The following is a 12,889-nucleotide window of genomic DNA, read 5'->3' as shown; positions in this document are numbered from 1 at the left end:
TGGTCCGTACATACCCGAGATATGGATGCGGACGCACGGACACGGAAATTGAGACCAAATCCGGAAGCCCCATTTCAGACCAAGTCCAACGGAGGGAAAATAAAGTGAAGTGTGTAAAGATCCAATAACAGATGTCGGGAAGAACCAGAATCGATAGATGTCAGCATTTACTCCCCAGGCTCAAACACAGGCAAAGGTAAAATCTCTCTCTTGTATGTTCATACATCATTTAAGGGTGACAATTTTTGGAGGTAAGTGTGCATACCTCTTAGAGGTTTTCAAACTGTGGCCCGTGGACCAGCACTGGTCTGCAGAAAGGTTGCATAACAATCGAAAATATCTGTACTTGGGCCCAGCAAAATGAATTTGTTATTCACAAAAAAATTAAAATGAGATCGAAGAACATCTTGAAGATTACTTTACAGTGGAAGCCGAGCCAAACAACTGGATACACAATTATTTTGGGATTGAAATCAGCAAGCTGCCTTCTGGTTTCTCCAGTGAGCTACAAAACTGCTTGTTGGAGCTTTCTTGCAACAAAGCAATGAGGTCAACAATTAAAAGACATTCCCATTTTGAGTTTTGGATTCCAAGAACTCTTGGAGAGTAGCCATAACTTGCAGACAAGGCAGTACGTTTTCTGCTGTCATTTGCTCCTATGTACCTGTGCGAGATAGAAACAGGATGATTGCTGAACTTCCCGAAACCTAAAACTCAATGTCCCCCTCAGGCTAAATTTGACAAACATTGCACCCAATTTCACAGAACTTTGTTCAAAAAAACAGGCACATCCATCACATTGGAAAGGTAAGATTACTGATGATTAAAATGAGTTGTGTGCTTTGAGTTGGAGAAGAAAAAAAAAAGTGAGAAACGACCACTCTGTGGTCACAACCTCTGATGCAAAAACAACAAAACCTGGACAACGTAGAGTCGGCAGAGACTTACAGGCCGAATGTGGGGGGCCCACCAGAAAAACCAAGATGGTGGCCATATAATTTCGTTTGGGTGCCATGGTTGGTGGAGTCAAGTGGCATGTCGGTATAATCTGACCAATGGGTGTGAATTTCAAAAATCGACCCCCAGCAACAGCAACACAGAGCTCTTGTAGACGTGTTGGGCTATGATGCATTGGCACCTGTGGCACTTATCATCGCACCTTTCATGGAGAAACAAAATTTGGCTGAAAGATGGTTCAAAGTACCATGAAAACATCCCCCACCGTTTGCATTTGCAGAGTGTGGAACAAAGGATTTTGGTTCAGATCCGGATCCGGATCGTCACCAAAGTTGAATCGATTCTTCCTCGTCACACACCCAACATGTCAACCAAATTTTTACCAGGATCTGTCCACAACTTTTTGGGATATCCTGTACACAAACGGACAGAAGGGCGTGAAAACGTAACCTCCTTCACACCTTCGGTGGCGGAGATAATTGGCTTAATCAACTCAGATCATGACGATCATTTTGGTGTATCACACTCCATATCAAAAAGCTCCAGTAGAACTCCACAAAAAAACATGCCTCACACACACACACACACACCACCACCATTTATAGGAGATCATTACCCTGTGCACACGCGAAGCGAAAAGCGAGGTTAAGTAATAGGTTCACTTCTGTCTGTCTGTCTGTCCGTCCATCCGTCCACAAACGTCAGTTTATGATGAAGGAACTACTTGATTTCATTTGAGTTTTATATTTTGAACATTTGGGTTTCAGAGAAATTGGAACACAAATGGGTGTCAGAGAAATCGAACATGAATCGGAAGACCAACCTGCCGTTTCGCAATACTATGGCTCTGAATTTGGCAAATTGTATGGAATCTCATCCCGAGCGTGCGCGGAGAAGCAGTGCAATTGTTTTTGTCAGTTTGGCAGTGAAACAAAATTGAAAATCATCCCCAACAGGAAACTTACTGTTTTTAAGAACATCTCCAAGAACACAAACAGGCACGAAAAACTCTATCGAGTGCCGCCTGTGGCTGCTGGTTGCATCATTGGTTGGGACGCAGCAATGCTGCTGATGCAGTGTCCCCCTTACCAGTACACTGGCGCTCATTTTGCCAACCTCGGAAGGATGACAGGCTGAGTCAACCTCCTGGTGAATTAATTCAGCGGCCAACGGGGCTTGAACTCAGGACCCGAGGATCCCAAGCCGCCACCCAAACCACTAAGCCAACACCAGGCTACGAAGAACTAATGTAACCTGTTAAATAAGGTCGTGTAATCGACACTGCATCGATGACGGTAAACTTCCAGAATTAATTTTTTGTACGATCTTTACAATCTTTATTTATTTCAGTTGAATTATAATACTTGAACACTGCATGGGATAGGATGTTCCATGAACTCTTGTTCATCCAGTTTTAAAGTCAGTTTGCTGCTCCACCAACCATTCCACAAGCCCACACCTTCACCATAACAGCCTTCTGTGTGTTACCTTATATCAAATAGCTGACCAAAGAAATGCCTTCTGCAAAAAAAAAAAAAAAATTAAATTCCTGAACACATGTTAATGGAATGGTTCGTTTCGTTTTACATGTGGTGCAGCGTACATCACATAGTGTGCCATTCGCAGCCATTTTATATCCTGTTTATTGTCATACACCATGGAATGGCCACTTTCAGCTCACCTGAGCACAAGGTGTAATTTAACGTTTCCTCGTTTATTTTATTGCTGAATGATAACGACAGCCTCCAGTGTGTAACACTGAATGAGGATTGAGTAACGTCAATTTTAACCCCATCTTGTTAACTCTTCCAAGTTCATGACATATTAGACCGATTCATTTTGCACTCTACTTCACTTTTGATAAATCAGATTTTCCCCCAATATTTCACCGAGTGCTGAAACTTAGAACCTACTTTAATAACATGAATATTGTGTAATAACCCTTACCGAGATTTTGCTCCACTCCAAACATCAGAGCAAGCAATCCTTGAAAGTAACGAGGTTGTTTTCACCCCCGTTTGTCTATCTGTGAGCAGGACATCTCAAAACGTTATGGACGGATTCGGACAAAACTTCGTGAACAGGTCGGGTGTGTGACAAGGACGAATTGATTCGATTTTTGTGAAGATTCGGATCTGGGTGTTATAAATTTTTAAGTGATTTTTTTTCACCATTGTGAGATTGTGCCAAAAACTAATATATATATATATATATATATATATATATATATATATATATATATATATATATATATAACACATCATTTCAAAACATTGTGGGCGGATGAGTTGGTTCAGTGACGAGAACAAGCTGATTAGATTTTGGTTCAGGTCCAAATATCGATCCGATCTATCGGTGGGATACAAAACTTAAACTGTTCAGCCTGGCAGAGGTATGCCCTCTACCGCGTTTTATATAGTTAGTCTTGCCCCGAAAGGGGTGTGTGTGTGTGTGTCTGTCCGTGTCTATATATTTTCGCTTTAAATTATTTGTTTTTTTTTTCTCTGCAACCGCTTGTCTGATCAATGCAAAACTTTAACCATTGGAGGGACTCCCCATGGAGAATATTTTATTGATGACTCTGACATTATATGTCACACGGTAATGCAGCGGTATTGGATTAAAGACAAAACAAGCTCAAATGAGCCAAGATCCTCGTCCTCTAAATGATGACGTCATAAAAACTAATGACGTCATTGTCATGTATCAGGTTTGCGATAAATTATCTGTGCTAATGCCCGGCTTGATTCCTGCAAACAAAATTCAAACAGCTTGCCTAGTTTCGGAGATAATGCTATAGGCGATTACCATTATCGGCGATATTATGACGTCAACTTTTTTTTTTCGGAAGAATTTCCAAAATCAGAGATGGTTACTGCCTGCGCGTGGGCTTTCTGCATATACATGGCAAGTTTCACGAAGATCCGATGAAAACTCTGGGTTGTGAAACAAAATGTCAAAAAATAGGAATGACGTCATAAAAGTTGATATGACGTCATAGTGATGTATCACATGTGCGGTAATTCATCTCTGCTAATGCCCTGTTCGATTCCCGCAAACAATTCAAAAAGCTTGCCTAGTTACAGAGATAATTTTTTTGGCGATTTCCATTAGCGGAGATATTTTGACGTCAACTTTTTTTTCTCGGAGGAATTTTCAAAATCAGAGATGGTTACTGTCTGCGCAGGGTATTTTTACATATATACGCCAAGTTTCAGGAAGTTTCGATGAAAACTGTCGGCTGTGAAACAAAAAAGTCCACAAGAAGAAGATGAAGAACAACAACGTGAGTAAGACTTGGAGATCCTCCACGAGGATCTAAAAATTGATTTTTCTGAAACTGATCAATGAAAAAAATGAAGCTTGGCATATGTTATAAATTCCCCGTGGGGTATATAGGGGGATAATGACATTGGTGAAGTGGTATTCATCGTCATAATTGGTTAAATCAAAATTCTTATCCAAAAATAAAAAAAAAATCGGAAAATTCATATCTCATCGACGACCTGCTGTGAGTGAAGAATTGAAATTTTTGATGTCATCGTCACGTGTTCTGGTGGCCATATTGGATTGAAAATATAAACATTCAAAAACTTCTCCAGAACCGATTAACAGATTGATGCAAAACTTCATACATTTGATCAACTGACTACCCATGGGGAATATAGTTTGAAAAAAATTTCATATTCATCTTCATTGACGAACTTTAGCCTTATTGTGTAAAAACGTGGTCATTAAATCAAATGTATAAAGAAGAATGTTTGTGTGTTTGTTCGTTTATGCATTCACTCCCTGCAGGAACCTGTGAAACCAAACTTTGCATGCATGGTCTCTTTCATCCAGAGGAAGGTCGAGGGCTATGTTTAGATAAACAAGGAAAAATGTGTCCACGAGCAGCGTCCTAAAGGTTTTGTCGGCTAAAAAAAACAAAACAATTTTTTTTTAAAAAACAACAACAACTTCCGATATTTCATCACGTGCCTTGATTAAGCCAATAGCGAAACGCGTCATAACGTATTTACGTATTCATGATATATCGTGTATTTACGAAATATATAATGTATTTACGAAATTACAATACGATAAATGGAATAATCTTTCAATAGTAACATTAACTTTTCGAAACTTTAAAGCAAATGTCCGAATATATTTCAAAGTTCATGATAGACGCTCTCAAAAGGCACCGTCTATGTGAGGATGTGTACATGTGCTTAGTATTTAAGGAGATCTGGATCTTGTATATACAAGAGCCGAGTCCGAGAGATTAAGGTTTTGTCTTCACAAAAAGAACAAGAAGAACAAGAAGAAGAAGAAGAAGAACAACGCCGAGCTCTCTATGAGCAGCGTTCGCTACGCGAGACGCTGCTAAAAAAAAATTGAAAAGTATCACACATATGATGTCATTGGTCACATGGTTTGGCAGCCATATTGGATTTACCCTAAAACCTACAAAAATACAGAACTCAAAAGAAGTCCTGGCAAGGGTTAGTAATCTCTGATTGTTCTTTTTAGGTCATCTCTTTGAGCATTACCTAATAATATGGGTGTCGATGTCCTTCGATCCGTCCGTCCGTTCACAATGAAGTTGAAGCGGGAGATCTGGTCATTAGTGATCCTGATAGAGGTCGATGAGACAAACGATGGTATGACTTTCAAGGTCACCGAAGGTCAAGGTCAAGGTCACGAGGCCTTTGAAGTTGCGAAAATGACTATTTTCAAATTCCATCTCCTCCGCCATTTCCCAAGCGATCTTGAATTTGATTGTGGCATATGAATCTATGGGACAATATCTAAATTTGGGCAGGACGGATTTTCGAATTTCGCTTTCGTTTTCGCGTCACGTGACTTCAAAGTTTGCAAAAACTGCCCTACCTTCAGGAGGCTATATATTCTCGACTGGGCATGGTAAAAGTTAGTGAATGGTGTCATTGCATAGCAGCTGACCTTGTATATTTACACATTTTCCGCCGAAGGTGCAAAAGTTTCAAAACCCGAAATGTAAACGTCGGCATTTATTTTCAAAATATAATTTTGTGCACGCGCACCAAAATGCAGTCATCTTTAACCAAACTGCGCAGTCGAGCTGCGCAGTGGAACTGTGCAGTAGTCTTTGGTCAAAACTGAACATTGAGAACTTGTGGTATTATAGAGAAGACCGTCACCCCCACACGGGGGTATTTTTTCTTGTTTTACTTTTGCAAAGCAATTTGAATGAAGCTTAAAAAAATGTGCACGTTTGCAATACAAATATATATATATATATATATATATATATATATATATATATATATATCACTTTAAAGGAAAGCAGGATTCGTACTTACACTTTTCTGCATCTCCCCATCGCATGTTCCTGACCGCCTTTGTCGTGTTACCCCAGCAGCCCTCTCGCTGTCACGTCTGTGTCATACTTGGATGGACTCAGATCTATTTCAATGACTCATGCTTTCTTCTTCTAATGGGACCAGACTTCACAGTTTCTCAATAATCAAGAAATTATTTCCCATCTTGGCCCTTTATCCTATTAAACGATTTGACGGCCCATTTAAAGAACATTTCAAAAACCATAAACTGCGACTTCTGTCAATTTTCGAGTAAGATTCATGGAGTGAGGATGACATTTCAGGGTGCGACGCAGAATAGAACCGCCGAACGAGACATGATTGGAAGGTTATTTCATTGAAACCTTCCCTTTCAATGAATGTACAATGATCCGTTAAAGGTATTTTAGACGAGGTCAGAGGCAGTTCATGGTGGTGAAAACGAATTGCGCTCATGGAGAAAGCAATTTGATGAAAACTCAATGTCGCAAACGAGTCCTTTACAGAGAAAAGCTTTTCATTGAGAGCAACCTTTGTTGTAATCTTTTCATGAGAGTAAAAATGTTTCGTTATTTAGAACACTGTACAGTATATGGGCTGGCAGTACACAAACTTATCTTAAAGCTGTCTATCCTGGGTTCGAATCCTGACCCAGCTATAAACTATCATGGTGGTGTTTTACAGGCAGGGTGGTTCATCAATGTGAGTACCGTCTCTTTACTTGGATGGATGGTAATTTGGACGTCCCATCTGCCGGTATTACTTGGGGGACGTTAAAGATCCCATGGTGTCCTTCGTGAAGAGTAGGAGAGTTGTCACCGACAAAATGAGTAAATTCCAAATTGCTGCTTTAACCGACAGGGGGCACTCCGTGAGCAGAAGGGCTGCAGCCATGCAAAATTATGGTGTCCATGGACGACGACGACGAACAACCACAAAAAAAAATGTTGATTTTTTTTTTTCAGCGAACCCTTTCAAAAGATCTTGAATTAGGATAATGGAAGTATTAATTTAGAATTTCTCAAACAAGAAAATAAACAACTTGATTATGATTACATATGTCTGGTGTTGGTTGGCTTTAAAGTCCCCTGACATGAAAAATAAACTTGTTATTTATATATTAACTTGCTTTCCTAGTGAAGATATCACCCATGTTTTTTTTAATCAAAAATGGGATAATTACAGCAATATTTCGATCATTTCTGGAGCTATTCACAACGTGCAATATTTCGCCCCTAAAATGCCCCGCCCCTAAAAAAAAATGGACTTCAGCGAATCACAGTGTGACGTCACATACAGAAACTCTCACAGTGGATTGACTCGAGAGTCGAGATGTCGCGCACCTTATTAAAGTACCTACAAATGCATTTTGCACATGTTAGTTCAATCTCTGTGATTGTTTCGCGATAGTTTTTAAGAGTTTTAGCCGTACTTTCGAAAATGCCTGCAAGATGTATCGTAGCAGGATGCAGCAATACAAGCAAAGACGGTGTAAGCCTTCATTTATTCCCAAAAGATGATAATCGTCGGAGAATATGAACATCTAAAGTGAAGCTGATGAGGGGAAACTGGAAAGGCCCCAGCGACACGAGCGTCATTTGCAGCGCCCACTTCGAAGACAGTGACTTTGAGCACAGGCTCTATTCATCCCTCTATTCATCCCTCTATTCATCCCAACTCCTCATTCCTCACACACAGAGACAAGAAATTATGCTTCTGAGCCATGTATGCACAACAATCACGAGGCAATTATTTACCCTTTACTACCTTGTCGTAGTCGTATACAAATCCAATACATGTATGCACAATAAAGGGCTATACCATGTACACAAAACATAAAATTTGACTGTTGAACCTTTCCATTAAAAAAATAATAATAAGGGACATACAAGTAAAATACTAACTATTAATATTGCATCATTTCAAGGCGCAAGGAGATAATTTTAAAATCAAACAATGTAAAAAATCTGCACCCACATTTTGCAGCTTATTGAATTGTTCGTTGAAACCAACCTGCTGGGATAGGTACGATTCCACATACATGCAAGCCAGGTATGGCTGCACTCGACATACATGGGTTTATTCTAAAGTGAAGGGACTGCTTCCATTGGCATGCTATTCATTAACATTTAGCCAAAATGCTGTAATAAAAGAAAAGGGAAAAAAAATGTTTGCACAACTATGAAAGACAAATTTATCTGTCCTATTACATGGCCTCATAGCCTCGGGACTCTTACGCATTGACTTATACATTGTGTGCATGCTAATACAAGTTACTTGTCAACTCTAGAGTCGAGACTAGTCCGATAAATCCGTCGTCTGTCCGACTAGGCCGATAAATCTGACGTGCTGTAGCTTTATTTTATGACTCTCTTTTTTCATTGTTTTCTACTGGCGCTACATGACAACAGTAGGAATAAAATAAATAAAAATATACCATCAGAGATGGGGAATCCCCCGCCATTGAATGAAAAAGGTCATACATATTCCAGATAATGAGGGAGGTGAATTGGAAACAAGAGCATTTGGTCATCATCTCAAAAAAGTTCCCCAGGGATGAGGAACGTAGAAACCAAAAACAATTGAAATAAGATAAGCGGCTTTCCATTTATTACAAAAAAAATATTTTCAAGATGGCCGCCCCAGACGGCCATCTTGGATCCGACCATGCCCAAAATCAATAGGGTTCTTCCTTTTCAGGTGGTACATGTGTGACCCAAATTTCAAATCGATATGGTGAACAGTTTATGAGTTATCGCACTCACAGCTATAAATGTTGACGCCCGGACGGACGGACAGCCGGACGACAACAACATCCCCCTACCGCCATGCAGCGGGGGATAAAAAAAATGCAACAGAACGTCAGATTTATCGGACTACTCCAGATAATTGTGTCACAAGGTGTGTTCTGCACACAAGTTTTCATCGTATCCGGACAGCGAGATTGCTTTGTTTTATGCGTGGAGAGATACGGCCGATGACATGCGCCAGCCTTGCTTGTGATTCATTCGCCGCGAAGCAACACGTCCGCTGCACTGGTCACGTCACCTCACTAAAATATTTCTGATATCGAGCAGTATGCAAGTCGAATTTACATTATTGAATTACGAATAGGATTTAGTTTAACCAGATGTTATTGCCAAGTCTTTGTTCGATGTCCTCCTGATCAGCATGAACTCTGGGAATTTCATCGCCATTTTCCTCTGCTTGTCCTGCTTCGAGCTCGAACTGCTAAGGCCGTATTTCATTTCCAGCCGCCTGAACTTCACCTCCCACGCCTACATTATCCGACAATTCTCCATGTGATTCAGACCAAAATCCTTCATTTCTCTCACACTCACTGTCGTTACCAGACAAATGAAAGTCCATGTCATACATTATTCAAAACCAAATGTTCGATTTTTTAAAAGCAGAAATGAACGAAGCGATTGAGTCGACCAATCCAATGTGGAAACACACAGCAAGCCAATAGAATCACGTAGACCACCAACCCGAGTAATTAACGTTCAGCCTTTGTCATACTGTACGTGACGTCATGTGGGTTACGCCGCTTTCAGGAGAATTTTTAGGGGCGTTCCCGAAGACGTTTGTTTTTTTAATTTTACATTTTACAGAATGAGTATTGTGAAAAAACATCGTCAGATCTGAAATCACGATGAAAAATTCCTCTAGGACATATATAAATGAAATTTAAGTACTTTGGTATGTATGTCAGGGGACCTTTAATGGTTCGGGTGGTGGGCTTGGGATCATTGGGTCCTGAGTTCAAATCCTACTTGTCTGTTGAATTAATACCAGGTGGGATTGATAGCCTGTCATCGTTCTGAGGTTGGCAAAATGAGTACCAGCTTGCTGGGATGATTGAGCAATTCAAGAATCCTGTGTTGGAGTGGTGACCCGTCCAGGATTGTGCCCAATAACCCAGTGGACTGCTTTGTCAGCACCAACGCTCTGTTTCGAGCATGGTCCCGATGGATGGATGGATGGATTATGATTACAACTTCATATTACAGTGTTTTAATAAACATTTTATTTCAAACTATGACACATTTAAACTTTAGGTATACCCTGTACACCAAGTTCAGTGGTACAATGGTGAGAGTGTCTGCTCTGAGTCTGGAATGTCAGTGGTAAAGGTTCAAAATGGTTCAAAACCAGTTGAGTCATACCAAGGACTTTTTGGAATGGTACCTGCTGTGAATTCCTTGATGCTCAGCATTAAGAAGGACAGAGCAGGGACAAACAATGCTGGGAAGGCAAAGGCAAACCACCCAGTATAACCCTTGCTAAGAAACTGCACGGGAGCACCAACGCTCCGTAGAGAGTGGATGGGACATCAAGTAAAAAAAAATCAAAACACTCTGTCCTGTTATTGCACATGGAAGCTTGGATGCCAGGTCGCTTTCATTTCTTGGAAGTGCAGCTGTGCCCATTTATCAGTACACTGGTACTCATTTCACCAACCTTGGAAGGATGACAGGCTGTTAACCCCACCTGCTGTTAATTCAGTGGCCAACGGGGCTCAGAATCAAGACCCTAAGATCCCAAGCCAGCCTCCCTCACGACTAAGCCAACACCAAGCTGCTCTGTACTAACATCTATTGATATTTTCTTTTTATGTTTCAGCAGATAGATGATGGCCATGTCTGCACATTCCAGATTCAAACATAATGGTTTAACCTCATTGGCAAAGACTGCCAGTAACAGGTGACACGTGACCACCTGTGGACATGAAGCCCACACAGCAAGCACACTCTGACTTCGTGTCAAGGCATACTCGAGAAGACCAGTGCTTGTTACATCATGTGCAGCTTCAGATGGGATTTGTAATCGATTCAGGGTGCCAGCAATATTCTTGCATACTCTTCGCAAAACACATCATGGGATATTTAATGGTCACCGACAACCAGTGCAGCCAGATGGGTCTTCTGGCCTAACGTCCTTCTGATACAGGCTGCAGCACGTGATCACCCAGCATGTGAAACACCAGGGTGGTAATTTATAGCCGGGTCGAGATTCAAAAACAACAAAACCAATAATTGCACAACCAAAACAACAGCCTCATTTACAAAACCATTCGTATATCAATATTGTTTTCCCAAAGATTGCAAAAACAAACAAACACTTTTACAAAACACACAAATCTCCACATTTAGCACAACATTCATGTGAGGGAGTTCCTGTGTTGTCATTGGATCCATATGTTTGCAACTGAAAGCAATCGATTCCAACATTTCATCCATTTATACTTCGCATGTGAAAATGCAAATTGATCAATTTTTCAATCATTTATCATACCTTAGTCATGAATAAAAGGGCGACAGGTGAACTCTCAATTGTGGGCAAGTGGGGAGGAAATATTGTTGTGGGCCGGGTATCAGTGGCGAGCACGACCGCTAGGTGGAGCAGTAGAGTCGGCTCCACTGACACCCGGAATTCAGATCGTTACCCTCAGATAACTCCGAAGGTACGGTCCTTTACAGGACCGTGAATCGTCAATAAATCAACCACGTGGGCACAGGGTTATTTGCCAAACTTCAAAATACCTGGAGGCCCACGTGGCGAGCTACCGAGGGATTCACACCCTCGACGGGACGAGTCGTTACCGTGCTCAACCCGTGTGTAACCCGAGCGGATGGTAAAGGGGCTGTCACACCTTGACAATTCAGCCAGCATATGGCAAGGTATCAAAATGTATGTAAAATGCTGGCGTACGCTGAACTATTGATGTTTTTTGCCAGTTTTGGACGTATTCATAACGAGTTGGACATATGCATAACGTATTAGTAACGTTCACAGAACGTTTCGATAACATATAGATAACTTATGTCAATGAATGCTGAGCGTGTTGTCGGCGTTCACAACCTATGCCCAACGATAGTCTAACTTATGCATAGCGTGGCAGCGTATCGCCGACGATCACATGGCGTAGCCTATTAAAAGGCTGCAGCTCGACGATTCAAATCATAGCCGCACTCGACATCGAAGTGTGAAGCCGCTGTCACACCTTGACGTTTTAGCCAGCGTATGCCAATGCATGAAAAATTTGCCGAATACGCTGGCACATGTCGAATACGTTATGGGTAAGTTTTGTATACGTTAAGAGCACGCTGGCATACTGCAACACATGAACATCCCAGCTCGTCGACAAATTTTAACATGTACGGACAAATTTTCAGCATGTTGAAAAATTTTTCGACGTATGACGCACACGTTCCGCATACGCTGGCCATAAGTTGTAGGCACATTACGCGATCGTTGACACACGTCGACCCACGTTACTTGTAAGTTACTCATAAGTCGAAACACGTTGAGGTAATGGTTAGCGTCAGTGTTCCAGACTCCATGGTTTTTTTTCTTCGGTATGACGGTGATGTTGACACTTCGATTTCTAGTGCGGTTATGATTTAAATCGTTGAGCGGCAGCCTATTAATTATATTATATTATAACCGCACTAGAAATCGAGAAATTATTAGAATACACGAAGTCATCATTATCCGGAAGCCCGTACGTTGTAACCCGTAATGGCGAATGCGGCTGAGCTTCCCTTCACCATCGGCCACACCAACGCAACAACGTGCCTTGTCATTGGTTGGTAAATAAATGGCCA

General features: G+C 41.1%; 1 protein-coding gene across 1 annotated transcript in view; it reads left to right on the top strand.

Annotated features, from left to right (window-relative positions):
• LOC147015416 (uncharacterized) overlaps positions 1-3,091 on the top strand; it is a gene marked incomplete at its 5' end in the record, with an annotated part of 6,844 nt that extends 3,753 nt beyond the window's left edge. The window contains one exon of the mRNA XM_085849182.1: positions 1-3,091. This exon is cut by the window's left edge and continues 3,753 nt beyond it.
• Positions 3,092-12,889: the final 9,798 nt, after the last annotated feature.

Source organism: Eptatretus burgeri, chromosome 12 (genome assembly GCF_056783735.1).
Source record: "Eptatretus burgeri isolate ZD-2024b chromosome 12, Ebu_testis_v1, whole genome shotgun sequence".
Classification (NCBI taxonomy): domain Eukaryota; kingdom Metazoa; phylum Chordata; class Myxini; order Myxiniformes; family Myxinidae; genus Eptatretus; species Eptatretus burgeri.
This window is presented reverse-complemented; position numbering and strand designations above follow the sequence as displayed.